This window comes from Eurosta solidaginis, chromosome 5 (genome assembly GCF_040869045.1).
Source record: "Eurosta solidaginis isolate ZX-2024a chromosome 5, ASM4086904v1, whole genome shotgun sequence".
NCBI lineage: Eukaryota > Metazoa > Arthropoda > Insecta > Diptera > Tephritidae > Eurosta > Eurosta solidaginis.
The window spans coordinates 81,590,735-81,611,399 of NC_090323.1; the positions used below are offsets into that span (position 1 = coordinate 81,590,735).

General features: G+C 40.0%; 1 protein-coding gene and 1 pseudogene across 1 annotated transcript in view; one reads left to right on the top strand and one right to left on the bottom strand.

Annotated features, from left to right (window-relative positions):
* P5CS (Delta[1]-pyrroline-5-carboxylate synthase) overlaps positions 1–20,665 on the top strand; it is a 958,896-nt gene that overhangs the window by 888,669 nt on the left and 49,562 nt on the right. The gene's annotated exons all lie outside the window — the stretch shown is intronic.
* Positions 13,350–15,389, bottom strand: LOC137252758 (THO complex subunit 5-like; annotated as a pseudogene).

The following is a 20,665-nucleotide window of genomic DNA, read 5'->3' on the forward strand; positions in this document are numbered from 1 at the left end:
CACTTCCACACGATGAGCTTTGTATGCTGGTTTACTCAATAGTGAGGCCGTTTCCTGAGTCAATGCATGTGATACCGTTTCAGTAAATGTCAGATTTGAGATGAACCAACCTTTCAACATCCGAGGCAAACTCCTGCAAAGTCTGATTAGCTCTTTGGTGACGGTTTTGCTCAATTTGGAATATCTGTTTCCTATGCTCGCTTCCATAACGTCTCTCGACAGCGGCCATCAATGCTTCATAGTTGTTCCGCGATCCTTCGTAAATCGTCTGTAGGATTTCGGCTGCTGGCCCTTTCAATGCCACGAACAGAGCTGCAACTTTATCTTCAGCATTCCAGTTGTTCGCTGCCGACGTCTTCTCAAATTGGAGCTTAAATACCTGGAATGGAACAGAACCATCAAACGTTGGGGATTTTACCTTCAGAGTAGACGTTGAAGTGATTGGACGGTTCAATTTTAACTCCTGAATCCGATCTTTCAAAGCATCCATCTCGGCCTCCACTTTATTTTGTCGTTCACTAACAGCCTCCAGCTGCGATGAGAATTTTGTTTTCTGTGCCTCCAGCTTTGTTCAGATACGCTCTTCTTGTGCTTCGAGCTGTAATGTTATGCATGCCTCTTGTTCTTTTAATTGTTCTGCAATTTGTGACGCCATGTATGTTTTCTGTTCTTCCAATTGTGTTTCCATCTTGGATGTTATACGGGTTTCCTGCGATTCAAGTTGGGATACCGTATACGTCTTCTGTTCTTCCAGTTGTGATGAAATTTGTGTTTCCTGTGCTTTAATCTTCGATGTTATTTCTGACGACGTTTCTTTTACTGTCGATGTTCGGGCAGATATTGCAGCCAAAATCATGTTCAAGTCTGTGCTCGTAACTGTCGCGATGTTTCGTTTTTCTCTTCAATTTTTGTTATTGTCTCGTCCTCATAAGGATAAAAGACATACTCGTCCACATCAATTCCTTCTGCTTCCATTTCCTCTCGTAGCGGTGCCTGAAGTTCGAGTTTAACGCCGGTTGTATTCAATCCACGGCTCTCCAACTCCTTCTTCAGTTGCTGGATCTTCAATTCACTGAACTTTGCCATGTCCTTGTTGTCCTCTGGAATTTATTCAACAATTCCTCTTCTGACACCAATTGTAACGAATTTACTTGCAATTCTCTTATTTGCCCTTTTTGCTAAGTTCGAATCACTAAACTGTTGAATAAATAACTCCAATATGTAATAATGCAAAATGGCTTTTATTAAATTACTTCACAATAATACTCAAAGTGTGCAGCGAATAGCTTGCTTAATGACCAAACTGATTGATAGCTCAAATGAAACTGTACTTTTCAAAATAATACTGCTCCTGCTCTCTAGATAGCGTCTTAATCGAAATCTCAAATCAAACTGAATTCCAGCGCCTCTACAATTGCCGCCTTTTATATTCTCGGACTTCAACGTTCGCATCTTCTAGGCGCTTCCAGAATCTACTAGTCCAGCAGCTCTCAAACTTCTCAGCCGTAACTACAATTGTATGATTTTTTCTCATTGCATACTTTCAGGAGTATCTCAGATATATGCATGTGTTTGTGTATTGACTCTCCGCTGCTCGTATACGTACATGGTAATATGTGTAGACGCAATTATTGTTTCGTTTATGTAGATACATACCCTGCAAAAAATGCGATGAGTCCGGGTTGAGTCGCAACGGAGTATGCGACCAATGCCAGTTTTGATCTCTTTGTATGAGTTCAACTGTTCCCTTTTGTTTGAGCATGTCCTATGAAGAGACTAATTGTACCCATTTATACCCGAAAGGGATCGATGGGACCAATCCCCTTTGTACCCACATGGGAACATAAGAGAGTAGTCCCTTTTCGGGTCAATAAGGACTCAAATACGGACTAGTCGCATTTTTACCCCAATGGAAGTAAAATGATACTCACCGATATAATCCATTTAAAAATAAAACAAAAAACAAAATTGTTTTAGTTTCATTTTAGGTTTATATTGAAATAAGCAAGTTGAAAAATTGAATCTTTTATAATCTGTATATTACTCAGGAACTACGTTAATGCTACTCATTAAAACAGTTCACAAGCATTTTGTTAATTAGAAATAACTTAAGTTTTAAACTTTTTTCATACATTAGTTGATCAGACTTTTAATAATAGATGGTCTTATTTATTTAGAAATTATATTAATATATTACTACATCAAGTTTTTAATTAGTTTATTTCATTCAGTATTTTTTTAATTAAAAATAGACTCTTATCAACGCTGAAACTTGGCCAAATCTCTTTTAGTGTGGCTTAATTTAATTTGGCCAATTTAGTGAACATTTTAGCGCGTTCTTATTGTGTGCTTATAATTTGATGTGAAAGAACAAAAAATAATACATATGTTTGTATATAAAATTGTTGTTGTTTATTATATAAAGTTTGGATAAAAAACTACAATTCAGCAGCTTATGTATATCAGATGCACTAAGTTATTGCCAAATAATTTTTGTTTTTTATTTTTGAAAGTTCAAAGAATTTTCATTAATAAGGATAAGCGGTGGCATACATTTAGATTTTTACAGGCTTTTTATAGATGACCTTCCTTATGGATATACTTAAATACGATCTACAACAGAATGTGGTGTTCACGAGTGTCGTAATTAAAAAGATAGTACATAAGACAATAGGAGACCTAGTGAATTGACCATATAAATTATTTGCGAGTAAAATTTCTGTGCCAATGTAGTAAATGCCAAGTAACGCGTCAAAGTTTTATCAGCCTCAAACTATTGTTCCAAACTTTATCGACTATAATATATGTAATACTTATATATTGCTACTTCAGGCTAGGTGCTCTCATAAATATCAGAGTGCCAATATATTGCAGTTTAAATGTTTTAGTTTTTGTATTCAATAACCGAATTTACCTTAATTAAAATTATTTCTTGTCACACATATGCTGCTGCAGCCACAAAAATTTTGTAGGCTGTATTGTATTGATTTAACTGACAACTCATTGCGAGCATTTTGTATTAGCAATATAGGAGTATTATATATATGACTACGAAACTGTTTTTTAGTGTTTCTCTTTAAAATTTAGTATTTTGTTCTTGTTTACTATCTTTAAAATATATGCATTTAATTCAAAGGTAATTTATATAAACAAGTATGGACAATTTTTAAATTTAAAATTAACTTAAAAGTTATTGCCTCAAAGTTATACAAAATGATATATCTTTATTATATCGATTTCACACAGAAACTTAATGTAATCGCAATTCATTATTATGAAATTTGATTGCCATTTGTTACATTGACAATAAAATCCGACCAATTAAACAAAACGTACCAGATTTTTGACTACACTAGGCATTCAATAAAGCAATAATGAGATCATTCGGAATTGGCAGTTTGTACGGAAGACTGAGTTCAATAAAGGCTTTGTGATAAAGATTAACCTCGTGTGTACAATTTTCATTAAGTACTTTTTTTTAATATTTAAGAGTGGGCAAATTTTTTGTATTGAACAAGAACTTAAATAATTCACATAGTAATTAAGTATATACATTGAGTATATAATAAAATCTTAGAATAAACGAAAAATAATAATTCATAACAAGATTTTTTGTTGCCTTAATTGCCTGTTGTTTTGCACAACTTTTGGACAAACGAAAGGTTCTAATATTATTATACTTTTTGTAAAATTATTGTATATCCTAGAATTAACTTCAGAGTTTCGGTCTCGTACCGTTAATTTTTTTGTCTAAAAAATTAGGGTAGCAGCTTCTATAGTTATTATTTGTAAACGTATAGTAAAATTTACTCCGATCGTAGTAGAATTCAAATGCAGTTATGTATGATAGACAACCCTCTAAAATACGTATAGCGAACTTGTCAGGATAAGGTGATGGCAAAGCGAATTCAACCCAATGCATAAGAGTGTCAAGTCAAAAGAATATTCAGCCCTATTCTTGAATCCATCGTATACTCGATTTCCATAAATTCTACGAAAGTACGTTTACTGAATCCATCGTAAGTTCGAAATTCGTAGAAAGCCTTCACTGAACACACTCGAACTGTGAAATCGTAGAGTTTCGTACAAATTTTCTACGACGCGTATCAGTTTGCGGGAAAAAGTAAAATCATTAAAAATTCAGAAGAAAAAGGGATATTAAACAAATAAGACATAAGTATATTATTAAAAGTGATATGTATACTAATTTAATTACAATCTATTGTTATAATTGGTCAAAAATTGTCACAACTCGCCAACAATGTTCCTGCTTACTTGACCTATTGCATCAGCGCTAGGCTTTACAAAGTGCCCAACGGAGGAGGTTAACAAATTTTTGGAAAACATTGCAAATAGTATTGCGTCACCAACAAAAGATGCAACTTTCTGGGAAAAAGTAATTCTTTTGTAATACGTATGCATATCGGCAACTTAGCTTCACAGATTTGGAAGAAGGCTTAAAAGAATTAAATTAAAATTAAATTACTAAAATATTTATTTTAATTTTTAAGGGTCCTATAATAATGACAATTATTGCAAAAACTATAAAACATGATCACACCCTGAAACCTATATTTTTCGTAGAACTCCCTTTTTACGCTACGTTTCTCTTCGTTGGTCATATCTAAGTATATCAATTGTGGCCAAAGCCATGTTTAGGCAGGATGCCTAACTTTTCCGCATCTGATTGCGACCCCCCCAATGCAACTCTGCAAATCGATACTCGATACTCGAATTAATTTATAACCACCCACACCATCGCCCTCATGCATGTGCATGCATGTACATGCGCGTGTATGTGTGCTTTTTGTCAGCACTCATGCATATGCATGTCGGGGTAGATGTGTGGGTGCCTTTCCCCTCCAAAACGGAGGATTTTGCGGGTCAACGGTTGTAGCTTGCTATACAACCGGCCTCTTTGATTTCAACAGCCAACCAGCACGCATCTGCCGCCAAGGATCTCCGCCGTGTTCCAACATATTCAGGTAATATTATACCCACGTTATTTTACTTGTACCTAATAAAGTTCACCCATTATAACGAGGAAAATCCTCTTGTGCTTTCTCTTATTTCATTGGAGTGAATTCCCACTGAGATCGACCCCGGTGCGCCCACCTCTCCAGGATTACACGCACACCGGCCGAACATTTGGTCCTTCTCCCCGAAAAAGGAACCACAGCGATATAAATTACAGTCCACAACATAAGATCATAGCTGACCGCACTAATTTCAAATTCCTCACAAAAAATTCATCCGAAAAAGAAGTTTGCCCACCAACGAAAAGTCTATGATATCATACCAGCGTGAAAAAAAACACTGAGAGATTAAGCCATCTTGCCACATCAGCACCATCGCAAGCTACTTGCCACACCGGAATACAAGTCACCAAAAAATACCTGAGTAAGTGCAATATTTCTTGCCACATTTTTTTTTGGTTAAAACAACAAATAAAAAGTGCGAAAAATCAATTTAAAGTGCGTAGTGATTTCTAATTAACCGCGAAAAGTGTAAAAAATTTAGTGCCGAAAAGGAAAATAAGTGCAAACGCGTTGCATAAACGTCGTTTAACATTCCTTGTGACTATCTGGTCTGTCCCCCCACCAGCGGTAAGGCTCTCCGGACACAGCACAAGGAAGAGGTGCACATAACCTCACATTCACATTAAAATCTCACGCCATACGGCTGTGGCAATTTTCATTTTCTTTTCAAGCACTTTAATTTTCACTTATTCAATCGGCACAGTTTTTACAACAGTTTTCACTGAGTTTTTACACTTTTCTTCGAGTTGTTATATCAGCGCGCGCACTTATTTATAACAAATTTTAACGTTGAAGTGGCGAGTGGCCCCTTTAATTCCACAAAAGACGTTGTTGTTGCTCTCCCTTTCTCCCTGGTTTTCGGCACAAATAAGCTGCAAAGTCAGTGAAAAAATAAACAAATTGAAAGCGTTAAATAAAGAGTTTTTTCTATAGTTTAATCGTTGTTGGTTGGGTGATTCGCACAGGTTTTTTCAGTTTTACAACCCCTTTTTAATTTGATCACAAATTTTAATCCGTGAACATGGAATCATATATTAGATTGGCCGATCGAATAATTGAATTCGAGGCCGATTTTAATGACATCAATGCGGCTCTGCACACTGTGCACACTCTTGCAATACAGCAAAAAGAGTTGCAAGCTAAGTGGGAAAAAGCCGAGACCGCCCTCGAGGAATTGCTTGACTCTGACACGCTCGATGCTAAGAAAATTGCAGCGGTCAAGATCAAGCATAAAGCGGCATATGCCGTATTCCTGAGATGCATGTCAAACATGGCTGAACTTCAAGCCACATTGAAGGAGGAAAAAGATAGGGCAGTCAAACCTGAGGGAGAACGCGCGCGCGAACATAGCATCCGCCTGCCAGCTTGTGATACTGAGGTGTTCAAGGGCGACTACCTATCTTGGCCAACGTTTCGTGACCTGTTCACGGCCATATACAAAAACAACAGTCGCCTAAACTCGGTAGAAAAGTTGTTCCACCTCAATCAGAAAACTCAAGGTGAGGCAAAGGACATCGTCAAGAAATGTCCCTTGACAAATGAAGGCTTCGAAACAGCCTGGAAAAACCTATGTGAGAGATACGAGAATAAGCGGATTCTCGTAAACTCACAACTACAAATTTTGTTTAATCTAAAAAAGATAGATAGCGAGTGCGGCAGCTCTATAAAAACCTTACAGCGCGACATAAATAATTGTTTAGCATCCTTAAAGACACATCAGATTGACGTTTCAAATTGGGATGCGATTATTACCTATTTATGTTCGACAAAATTACCTGAAAATACGTTGGCTCTATGGGAGCAGAGCATTGACCACAAGACGGACATATCCAAGTGGGAGGATATGGACAAATTCTTGTCAAATCGTTTCCAGACACTTGAAACCGTGTCTGGTTTTACAGGAAATGCCACTTCTAAAGTGCAAAAATCAAACACGTCGCGCCAGTCGACGGAAAACCCTACAAAAAGACTTGGTGCTTTTCAAACCAAAGTAACCAAGCAAACACCAAAATCAATGTGTAAAATGTGCAAATCTTCGGAGCACAGATTACGCAACTGCTCACGTTTTTGCGATTTAAACCCTGTAGAAAGGATTAAATTCGTCAAATCCACCAATGGCTGCCTGAATTGTTTATCCCCAGGACACACAGTGACGAGGTGCACCAGTTCATACAACTGTGCCAAATGCCACTCTCGTCACCACACGCTCCTGCATGCGGACACACTTCAGCAACCGGCGGTGCGCAACCCGTTCAAAGATGCGGATAATACCCCATCAACTTCGGTACAGGCACGGAAAAGACAGGAATCGGGACAACCACCCTCTTCTACGAACCAGAATGTCAAATCCTGCCATGCCAATTCCAGCACAGGTGTGCTATTAGGAACTGCTCGCGTACACATTCACCATAATGGTACCGACTTCGCCGCGCGGGCATTAATTGATTCTGGGTCTGAATGTTCCTTTATAACTGAAAGACTGAAACGCAGAATCAATTTGCCAGCGAGGAAAATGCATGCCCATGTTTCAGGCATCACAAATGCGGTGACAGCTCAGGTGAAAGAAGCATCCAACATCGAATTACGTTCACCAGTGGATCCATGCTTCAGCCTGACTACACCCGTACTCGTTCTAGCGAAACTCACTGGGAATCTTCCATCCTGCCATATCAACGCAATGACTATGCAGGCATTCCCAGACTTGGTTTTGGCAGACAAGAGGTTCTACATCAATGAAGACGTAGACCTCATACTTGGTGGAGACGTATATCCCCAAATTATAATGAGCGGTATAAAGAATAATGTGTTAAACACACTCTTAGCCCAAGAGACAGTGTTCGGTTGGATACTAACCGGTCGTATCGAATCACCGAATCCAACGAAGAGCATTATGTCTTTCCACAACGAGGTTGCCTTAGACAACCAACTCAAAGCTTTCTGGGAGGTAGAAAATGTACCCAAAAATAAAATATTAAATGAGGAGGAAAGGTACTGCGAACAATTATTCAAGGAAACAACGAAACGTGATGAAGATGGAAGATACACCGTATCGTTACCATTCAGGCAGGATTACCCTGATAACATTAATTTGGGACCGTCCCTGAAACGCGCATGCTCTCAATTCTTCCGGAATGAGGGGCGACTAATAAAAAACCCAGATTTAGGTAAAGAATATGTTCGAGTGTTGTCAGAATATGATACGCTCGGACATATGAGAAAATTAAAAAAGAATATTTCATCCGACGACTCGGATCATTATTTCCTGCCCCACCACGCCGTTATTAAAGCGGAAAGTACCACTACAAAGGTACGCGTAGTATTCAATGCCTCGAGCCCTACGGCAAACGGGAAGAGCCTAAATGATATTCTACTCCCAGGCCCAGTTCTACAAGCCGATTTAGCCATACTTATCTTACGATGGAGACTATACCGCTTCGTATTCAATAGCGACATAGAAAAGATGTATCGACAAATTTGGGTGAACGAAAATCACACCAAATTTCAAAGAATTGTCCATCGAACATCCCCCAACGAACCCATCAGTCTTTACGAACTAAAGACTGTCACCTTTGGTGTAAACTGCGCCCCCTACCTCGCGATACGGTCACTTCTACAATTGGCTGATGATGTAGAAAATACCCACCCAATAGCATCGGGTATATTACGCGAAAGTATGTATGTCGACGACGTTTTGTCTGGAGGACATACAATAGCGTCAACCATCAGAGCAAGAAACGAGATTCGCGAAGCATTACACTCAGCTGGTTTTCCACTGCGCAAGTGGACATCAAATTGTGAGGAAATCCTTCAGGACATCCCCAAAACGGATTTGCTCAGCAAGGACTTTCTAGCGTTTGAAGAGGCTAGCTCCGTGAAGGCACTCGGAATACGATGGAACGCGCACTCAGACATGTTTTACTTTACAGCAGGAATTTTAGGAACTGGCGAGAACACCACCAAACGCGCAATCCTCTCCGCTATAGCCAAACTTTTCGACCCTTTAGGCTGGCTTGCACCAATGGTCATAGTGGCAAAAATCCTAATGCAGCATATCTGGTTAGAGGGCACCGGGTGGGACGAACCTGTCTCCCCAACTACCTTAGAACGGTGGGAAAATTTCACCCAACACTATAACGAAATAGATAACATTAGGATACCGCGATGGGTAAATTTTACGCCCGAGGACGACATCGAAATTCATGGTTTTTGCGATGCATCGGAAAAGGCATATGCAGCAGCAATCTACATGCGCGTAAAAGGGGACGATAAAATTTTCACAAATCTCTTGCTAGCCAAAACCCGAGTAGCTCCAGTGAAGACCATCTCGCTACCACGTTTAGAACTCTGCGGCGCCGTGCTGCTCGCAGAAATGATGGAATCAATATTCCGAAACATTCATTTGGGACCAGCAAAAGTTCACCTCTGGACGGATTCAACCATCGTACTCGCATGGATACGCAAGCCGCCCTGTACTTGGTCAACCTTCGTCGCACATCGAATCACCAAAATCCTCGACATGGTCGGTAACAAGGACTGGCTTCACGTGGACTCGGAATCTAACCCAGCGGATTTAGGAAGCAGAGGACTACTAGCGTCAGATTTGGTCAACTATTCGTTGTGGTGGCAGGGGCCTTCTTGGCTACAAGAAGACAATTCTCACTGGCCAGCACAAGACGCCGATTACAACACGTCCGTTGAGGAAAAGAGGGCAAAATCGTATGCCACGACAAGGGCAGATCATACAGATATTCTTGAAAGATTTTCCGATTTGCCACGAGCTTTGAAAGTCTTATCTTATGTTAGGAGATTCTATAAAAGAACGCATCCTAAAACCAAAGCAGTGTTCCAAGAAAAGTCGTGCATAATCTCAGCCGATGAGATTAAGGCAACGACTCAAGCATTAATACGAGTCTGCCAGAAACAATTTTACGGTACCGAATATTTAAAATTAAAGAATAGGGAACCTATTGATCGGAAGAGTGAAATCCTATCACTCAACCCATACATCGACAAAGATGACATTATCAGAACAGGAGGGCGTCTAGGGGCTTCAAAGGACATGCCATACAACGAGCGGCACCCGATCATATAGCCTTACAAGTGTAAGCTGTCTCGCCTTACAGTTATGATGGCTCATCATGACTCCCTTCATGGCGAGAACCAGCTCATGCTCCGTCTTATCCGAACCCAATACTGGATACCGAACGTCAAGACCATGATCAGAGCCATCATACACAATTGCAAAACCTGCATTATTCATCGAAAGCAGGCACAGTCCCAACTTATGGGTACCCTTCCCTGCGAACGGACTACTTTTACCCGCGCGTTCACCAATACCGGGGTAGACTTCGCGGGGCCTTTCGACATTAAAAGTTACCGCGGCAGAGGGTGTCGACTATCCAAAGGCTATGTCTGCCTTTTCGTGTGTTTTTCCACACGAGCGATTCATCTGGAGGCCACTACTGACCTCAGCACCCCATCATTTCTTGCGGCTTTTGCCCGTTTTATATCTAGACGCGGATGTCCCAAAAACGTCTACTCCGACAACGGTACAAACTTTGTCGGAGCTTCACGATCCCTACGATCGGAATTTAAAACTTTCATTTCACAAGCCCGAGACAATGCTGTCTCGAAGTACAGCCACCAGTCAATCACTTGGCATTTCATCCCTGCGGGCGCTCCCCATATGGGAGGGCTGTGGGAGGCTGGAGTGAAAAGCTTCAAAAGCCATTTCAAAAAGATAGCCTCACCACACAAATTCACCTTCGAAGAATTCCATACCCTCTTGTGCCGCATCGAGGCATGCCTGAACTCGCGGCCGCTCAGCCCGGCGTCCAATGACCCGACGGACCTAGAGCCGCTCACCCCAGGACATTTCCTCACTGGCAGGCATCTACTGGCTCCGCCAGAGCCGGATGCGAGTGAGAGCCCTGCCTCGATGATAAATCGGTGGCAGAAACTCAAAGCCCTCCATCATACTTTCTGCAAGCGATGGAAGGTGGAATATCTATCCGAACTTCAAAAACGAGTGAAGTGGAAGCATCCCAAAGAAAACATTCAAGTGGGAGATCTCGCCGTCCTCATAGAGGACAACTTATCTCCCAACGAATGGAGGTTAGGTAGAGTCGTCAACGTACACCCCGGCGAAGATGACCGAGTACGTGTAGTCGACCTCAAAACCGAGAAGGGTCAAGTCAGACGACCTTTGGTCAAACTGATCCTTCTTCCACCGGAAGATACGGATTGCGAGAAGGCGACGCGCTCCTAACAATCCCTCCGTTCCTCCATATCCCTCCCTTCAAAAGAAAATCAAACCCGGCTCTCGTTCACCCGAAACGAGGCCAAACAACAACCCTAATGCAGTTCCCCCATCTGCCACAAAAACACTTATTTTTTTCCTTTTTTCAAGAAAATCCCCAAATTCACTCGCTCACCCCGAGCGAGGACACCAGAAATCTTCCCACTCACTCGTTCTCCCATAACGAGGATACCAGAACAACCCTAATGCAGATCCCCCATCTGCCACCAAGCACTTATTTTAATTCTCAAAAGCGAGGTCACCAGAAGCCCTAACGCAGACCCGATATCTGCCAAAGAATACAAAGGCCTTCGGCCTGTTGTATTTAAAATTTTCAAAACAAACCCAAATTCACTCGCTATCCCATAACGAGGACAACAGAAAAACCTACCGCAGAAGGGCGAACCGCTCTGCCACAGAAAACAGCTGCACTCGTTACCGCGCAACGAGGCACATCGCAAGCCTACCGCGGATAAGAAAACTCATCTGCCCCCGATATTAGCAGGGTTAAATTCCTTATACTTTTAGAAATTTGAATGAAGTCAATTCGAATATTCTAGGACAGCACTTGACTACTCAAGCGAGTGGTGAAAACTGATGGCAAACTGATATAGGGGCATGCAAATGGGCCTAGCAACATAAGTTTGTATGTTGTAAGTTGCTTCGAATATTAAGTTAACTGAAAATATGTACCATTGATTATGTATTACAATACGTTTTAGCAATAGCTTCAAGCAAATTGTCACTAACAAACAAACAAATACATAAATGCTGGTAACATTATCCGGCATTTGGCACACACACGCAACAATTTCCTATTGCTTTCATATATGCATTTAATTAACTCAAAACTAAATATGCTAAACTTTCTGGAATCAAAGTTGCCCTAATCCATATTTATACCTCCCACCTTAGTACTGCTGCTGATGCCGCCAAAATTTGTGGCATTTCAATATACGAAAAGTATTGGAAGATATATTTGTTGAAAGGAATTGGGGAAACTCAGAATTTAATCACCTACGTGCTGAGGGTAGGTGGAAGATGAAGGGTGTGTACGTACACAAATGCGAACCTACAGGACTATATGGGCATCTACATTAGTAGTAATTCAAAGTTTAAACTCACCCTCTTTTTTTTGTTCACTGATTCATAGATCCCTTTTGTGAATGGATCGGTATCTCGTTCCACCACCAGATAAATTCGGTACTTCCTGATCCATGCTTTCATACATCTTCATTCGTGTCATAACGTCCGCAAGGAATTGTGGATGCACATAAGCGTCACGTATTTTATACTGAGGTAAATGACACCTAGTTTTATGGAAAAGGAAATATGAGGTTTTCCATCGCACATCTTCATTTATCTAAATACGTTATATCGTCTATGAAAGCTCAAACCACATATAAAACGTTTTCCACCATAGAAGGGTTGGTTGGAGCTTTCACCGACGATATTTTAGACAACAAATTATACTACCAATGAGCTCCTGTTAATGACGTTGGTTGAGAAACCACATTTTCGTTTAATAAACATTGTATCAAGTCCTTCATTCTTATTGTATATGAGTAACTTAATTACAGTCACGCGGTATATATTCCCAGCTAAAACATCTACTTTGTTTTTGCGATTGGTGTACAAATGTGCAATAAAATTTTCCAAGGAATTCATGGAGCCTTCGGTAGACACATAAAGTGAATAGTCTACAGCCAAAATCGTATTTGAAGCTGTTAAAAGAAATGGTGATATGCAAAGATCACATAACGCAATATTTAGGTCACCTCGGATTTTTTCCTGATTCTCAATATAACTGGATGTTGCAGATTATTTCCAGTACGTATTATAGTGTGAACCGTCGCTGGATATTGTTTTTGCAAATTTCCCACACCCAACTATGTCAAACTTTGCAGGCTAGTTAAGCACTTCGATTTCTGAGTTTTTTTTTTGGTTGCTGTAAAAGATATTTCAGAGTTTATAAATTCATGAAAAATAGCACGTAAAAGAATTCTTAAAAACTATTGCTTAAATGTACTAACAGCACCGCCCTCAATATAACGATACGGCCTAGCGCGTATACGCATTGCAAATGCCTTTATATAATACTTTTCACGATGATACTCCACAGGATTGTAGAGCGGGCCCTCTGTTTCCAAAATCTATCCAAACTGAACATAGTGCGTACAAGTTGTGTCGCCAACAAAGCCAAATGATGCTTCAACAAGCTTTGAGTTAAAGAATTCGTCCAAAATTCCATTGTTTTCACAGCGGCACTGTTCATGCCATTATGCTGCCCATTCCCATAAATGCATATAGACCAAAGCGGGCTCTCTGCAGGAAAGTTACTACCTATACTTACATGACATTCCAGTTTAGCTGATCCACGTATAACAATGGCGCGATAAAAAAGATGAGTACTATTGACGAGCTCCAAATTGACGTTAGGTGCAGATGCAATATACTCCTCATAGCTAAGTGAAGTCCATTGTACAAGGCTTCAAGCAGAACGTGTAGTGGGTAAACATTCTTCCTTCAAGTATAAATCAATTTGCTTTTGAACCAGTGCACGTATTTGTTTAATCAAACTCAAGCGAGAGCTCCACAATTGTTGTATGCATTTTCAGAGTGCTGGTATCATTTTTTGTAACTCTGGTTACTCAGCTTGCATCGCGGCTGTAACAGTGAGCGATGTGTCATCGATGTTATTAACGACTTCTATGCAACACATTGACTGTAGCCAACGATAGGGACGTCCATATTCCTTCGTACGTCAATGATCCAAACATTCTTTTGGTGTCATGCTAATATGTTCCAACTCATCTTTACCGCCAGGCACGGGTATAGTATCACCCAAATCGTTGTCACACAAATATTTCAATGCGTCTTGTGTGAGCGCTGCATCAACAAAACTTTGTTCAACATCACTTAAGCTTACCACTGTAGCTGCCGTTACAAATCCTAAATGCTTGAAATAACGTAGCTTCATTACTATAGACTCCTCCATACTTTTGGCGTTATTACCAATTGTAATTCGTACTTCAAGTGGATGACGCTGCACAAGCTATGGAAACTTCCATTCCTTATCCATTGGTACTAGTGGTGCATCTTTTAGTGGACGCGTAGCTTTCAGCAACGTACGAAAGGATGGTGCAAATGATGGTAATTTCTCGGTCTCTAGTACAATTTCCCTAAATACTTGATGAGTGGTATTCAGTAATTCTTTGCACTGTGCAGCTGATTGTTCGTGGAATAAATTCTGCAAATACAAACGATTACTATCTACTCGGACCTTTTCACGATGCAGATATTCTCGTTCAGAACGTAGGCTGTCTTTTAATCATGCGATTGATTGACCTTTTTGATCAAAACAAATAGCAGTCCGCTCGCGTTCCCCCAAGCCATTCTTCATTTTGAGTACATTATCGAAGATGATGCGTAGTGTTTCGAAACCTTTATGTAAGGATTCCGCCATTTAACACAAATTTTATAACCGATTCATACAAAAAAAATATATATATACTGCACACAATTCAGCCGTTTAAAATTTGTTTTGGATTGCGCAATTCTCGGTAAGTCCAGTAGCACAATCAACTCCGGAGTACTGTAAAAAATTAACATAACATTACCACCCTGACCCAGAGCTTTAGATGAAGCCGGAAATTGTGACTGACGAGAATTTAGTAACATTTTTTGCATTCGGCTATGCGATGGTGCAATTTATGTATTTCTCCATCTTGTTGACATTTTTTGGCAAATTTCCTCAGGATATTTAATGTCAACTTGGTCCCGAGGTGTCTTATGGAGAAACATTACCTCTTTAATCCTTGCATTTGACCGATTAATGCTACCAAAGCTGGTGCACCCATTTTGGCGGCGAAGTAACAAAGGCATACTATAATCCAACGTACATATTTGGTAGTCTTTGATAACGATAGGCGTTGAAAGAGCAATGCAAATATCTGGCGCATATTAGGTTGTAATTGGTCGGCGGGATAATAGGCGAGCAAATTTTGCATAAGATAGAAACCCTCATGATCATTCGATTTTGAGGCAATCATTTTTTGGAAAATGCCTAAGACAGCGTTCAAGTTCTAAGATTTGTGAAGAACCTGGCCTAATAAACGCCGTTATCAAACGTACAAGTGGCGTAACATTTCCTGGCTGATCCCACAAACCTGGCACCAACAAACAAGGAAAAAGTGCTCAGTATGGATCGGGTATAGTGCCGCTGCCCTCGCGTATTTCTAACAATAGCGAAAACATTTAAAAAAAAAAAAAAAAAAAAACATAAGGCATTAATTCCAATATGTCTTGTTGCAATATGCCTTGTACAACAGGAAATCCTGCTTCTTCAAGGGAACTAACCGCTGCTAGCTCTGGTTTGCACACGATATTTTATTGCCAGTATAGCGTAGAAGTAGTGATTAAAATGCAGTTTTGTGCACAGCATATTCTACAAATAGCAAAACCTGCAAAGAAAAAGAAAAGAAAGTCCATTAACACAAATGCATAAATGGGCATCGCAAAAAAGGTGACAACTGACGGCGCGGCCGACGCCGCAGTTGGAGCACCCCTTTTGCGATGCTGGTAACCTGAAAAACACTAAAACCGGAACGATACCGGCATACTTACCCATCCACTGTTCTGCATCTCCACCACCAGTCACCTGAAAAAGAAAAGAAAATTTATTAAAAATCTGAAATAACATAAAAAATAGTTATTGAAATAAAATTATTGCAAAATGTTTTACTACTTACCCTTGTGTCCAGCAACGCGTAACATTCCACATGAATTGAAGCAAAAACGGTAAAATAAATCTTTCGATTCATTTTTGTTTTTGCTTCATTCTCTATACTGGAAGGCATATTTGTAACCAACGTATGTACATATGTATGTATGTATGCCTACTTGGTTCGGCGCTATTAGTGCTGCATCAAATGACGCACACTGATACCGAAAACCCGCAAAAGGAACAAAATCGGGATCGGCTTTTTTGACCCGGGCAGTCCCAAAACATACTTACGCACAAAAAATAAAGGCAAACACCTCCTTAAAAAATTAAATGCTCTCATTTACAAACAAAAAAAACAACCAAAAAAATTTTTTTTTTGATTTTTTGATTTTTTTTGCCGTCGGTACTGCCTGTTTTTTGGCGGGGGGCAGGACTTGTTGTTTCTCAACAACAAACATCACGAACAGTCATTATAAGGGCTCGGTACAAAAACAATACGGGTCCCGAAATAAAAGAATCCCGACACGACAAAATCCCGAAATGGAAAAAAGTCAACTGTTTCTACCGGCCTAGTGTGCTACTGCCCCAGTGCCATAGTTTTTTTTCAAGGCAAGCAAATACATATATGTATATATATTCGCACGCCACAAATTCACCATACCAGCTGTCAGCTGACCAATAAATACACGACAGGGTTGCACGCCATCTCAAAATGATACGTGCAGATAGAACGCGTCGTGAAGAACGCATCGCCAATCTGCACGCAAGCACCGGCAGTTGGTACACTTTCCAATTTAATTACGATGTTCGCTATTCGTCATGAGCTGTCGCACAAAATTAAACCAATACCGTCGTCAGCCGCTACGGTTCGTTTAAACTCGGTTTATTCACATTTTAACGTACGTTTGTTAATAAAACACCACGCGTATCACGAAAACAAGTAATTTTGCGCGGGTGGCTTGGAATCACGTCCGCTCCAAACCTCCCACACACCGCAATCTTGCTGGTTATGTTGAAATATATAAGTTGCTCGAAATCACAGCACTAACTATTCTGCAAAAACGCTCTCGTCGCTCCACGTCATTTGACTAGTCATTTTACGGTGACAGGTTATATTCGTAGTCACATTTGCATGGGCGTGGGTAGGTTTTGTAGGGTAATAATATAATACACAACTGACGAAATACATGCGCTGCAGCGAAAACGCGCATCACCCAACCAACCTCACGGCCACTCGCCCTGGTACATCCATAAAAATGCCACAGTCGCCCTGAGAGCGACACCACACGTTATACGCTGGAACGGAGACCTCGGCCTCTTCGTCCAGCCCAGAAAACCTCAAAACCATCGAGTCTGGAACGGAGACCTCTGCCTCTTCGTCCAACCAACAAAAAAAACGCAAATCTGGAATGGAGACCTCGGCCTCTCCATCCGGAACGACAAAAACCACAGAATAACAAAAAATGGTGCCAATCTGGAACGGAGACCTCGGCCTCTTCGTCCAGCCTTACTGGCCATCGACTATACACCTATTACATTCTGAATTTCTATATTTAAGAATTATGTATAATTCAATGGCAAGAAATATTCACTTACATCTGTTCATCACCGTTAACTTTTATCATCCTAGCTTAGGTGGCATGCTAGGCAAGTCGGAAAGGATTCCCGGCCATTTTGCGTCGCAGACGAACTCCTCATTTAGATTAAGTTTAGTGTGTAAGTCTTATAATAATTTTTCTCGTTTCAGCGGAGGTCATTGGCGAAAAACGATGTTGCGTATCGCAAGGTGGGCCGGCATGTTTAGGCAGGATGCCTAACTTTTCCGCATCTGATTGCGACCCCCCCAATGCAACTCTGCAAATCGATACTCGATACTCGAATTAATTTATAACCACCCACACCATCGCCCTCATGCATGTGCATGCATGTACATGCGCGTGTATGTGTGCTTTTTGTCAGCACTCATGCATATGCATGTCGGGGTTGATGTGTGGGTGCCTTTCCCCTCCAAAACGGAGGATTTTGCGGGTCAACGGTTGTAGCTTGCTATACAACCGGCCTCTTTGATTTCAACAGCCAACCAGCACGCATCTGCCGCCAAGGATCTCCGCCGTGTTCCAACATATTCAGGTAATATTATACCCACGTTATTTTACTTGTACCTAATAAAGTTCACCCATTATAACGAGGAAAATCCTCTTGTGCTTTCTCTTATTTCATTGGAGTGAATTCCCACTGAGATCGACCCCGGTGCGCCCACCTCTCCAGGATTAGACGCACACCGGCCGAACAGCCGCGTTTGGAAAATTAGTAAGGCATCTTTAAAAACTTTGGAAAATGTGGTCTGACAAATCGGAAAGTCAAAATATTTTCCAACTCCGTGCCTTCCACAAAAAAAAAAAAAAGTTTTACCGATGCTAAGCGAATTATAGGACTCATTGAACATGACCCACCGAACGGTGTACTTCCTTCATTTATAACACCGAGCACGTAGGTAAACGCAGCCTTGTTTAGGCGGAGTTTTTATAAAACACAATTTTTTAAAACCTTTATAAGTTCATTAAAACACGGATCCTTTCACATACATAGCCTCTTCTAATTTCAAGACTCCTCGCAATTTTTAAATCACGCCTTTCTTGCTCATTTTCTTCTGATAAAGCTGCAAATGATACGGAATCCATTTTAAGCACTAAACTTTTTGTTTAAATGATATAATGCAATTTTAAACTAAAATTTAAATTGAAATTTTTTATTTACAATCGCTCAGCTGACTTCGAATAACCAAAATTTGACATTATATGTTGGCAGCACTTTTTTCGGTTTCACATGAGTTCAGTGATAGCAAATTCTTCGTATTCGTAGCGGAGGGTTGTATTCGTAGATTTTCTACGATGGATTGAAGAATAGGGCTGATTGATTTCCATCAACTGACATATTGTTGTAAAAAGGCATTGTTATGATTGTGACCCCTGTTTTTTTTTGTCGATGAAGTTTCTTAAAATGTTTTGATTTGGAAAATTGCAATCCTTTTCGGAGCATATACTCGGGGGTTAATCCCTTAAAAGGAATTGTAGAAACAGCTCCTAAAAATTTAAAAGTTTAAATTCAAAAAACAATGTATTTATATAAGGGGTTATAAATATCTGCCAATGCGCTATACAAGTTTGGGAACGATTTCAGCCCAATCTTGCCATGAGTCCCGTCCAAATTCAAATCAATTATCACGTCTGTTTTTATAATTAGTGGTAAATTTTTCGTATTGTTGCACAATATTGATGCAATCGTAGATTCCTGTAAAATAAACAAAAAGTGTTTAAAAAGTATTTAATAGTTGATATTTAACATACATATACATCTCTGTTGGACGATGTATTTTTACGTGCAATTGCTCCATCTCATGTACGTCACAAAGTGGAAAACACTTTACGACAGGTGTATTTTTTACTTCCTGACGAACTAACTGCTCGGTAGCAACTTTCAACCCAGCTATGGGATCCATGATAGCGGTATTTTGGGTATCAACTATCATTTGCACCTGATCCAATTTTTCTAGTTTCCTTTCAATTGATTGTAGTTGCCACTCAATATTTAACAATGGCTGCAGCACACAACTTCGGAAACGCATTAGGTGGTTTCTATAATAAGTTGAACAAGTAAGGAAGGCTAAGTTCGGGTGTAACCGAACATTACATACTCAGTTGAGAGCTATGGAGACAAAATATGGGAAAATCACCATGTAGGAATGTGTTTGTAATACATATGTATCAAATGGAAGGTATTAAATAGTATTTTAAGAGGGAGTGGGGCATAGTTCTATAGGTGGACGCCATCTACGGATATCGCTATAAGGGTGGACCAGGGGTGACTCTATAATTAAAGTGTTTGTACGATATGGGTATCAAATTAAAGGTATTAATGAGGGTTTTAAAAGGGAGGGGTGGTAGTTGTATATATGAAGGCATTTTCGAAATATCGACCAAAATGTGGACCAGGGTGACCCAGACCATCATATGTGGGGTACCGCTAATTTATTTATATATGTAATACCACGAACAGTATTCCTGCCAAGATTCCAAGGGCTTTTGATTTCGCCCTTGCAGAACTTTTTCATTTTCTTCTACTAAATATGGCAAGTGTCACACCCATTTTACAAAGTTTTTTTCTAAAGTTATATTTTGCGTCAATAAACCAATCCAGTTACCATGTTTCATCTTTTTTTTCGTATTTGGTATAGAATTATGGCATTTTTTTCATTTTTCGAAATTTTCGATATCGAAAAAGTGGGCGTAGTCATAGTCTTATATCGTTCATTTTAAATAGTGATCTGAGATGAGTTCCCAGGAACCTATATACCAAATTTCATCAAGATACCTCAAAATTTACTCAAGTTATCGTGTTAACGGACGGACGGACGGACGGACATGGCTCAATCAAATTTTTTTTCGATACTGATGATTTTGATATATGGAAGTCTATATCTATCTCGATTCCTTTATACCTTTATAACCATCAAAGTTAATATACTCTGTGAGCTCTGCTCAACTGAGTATAAAAACTATCATTAATAGTGTGAATCAATAATCCTGTAAGAACTGAATTAAT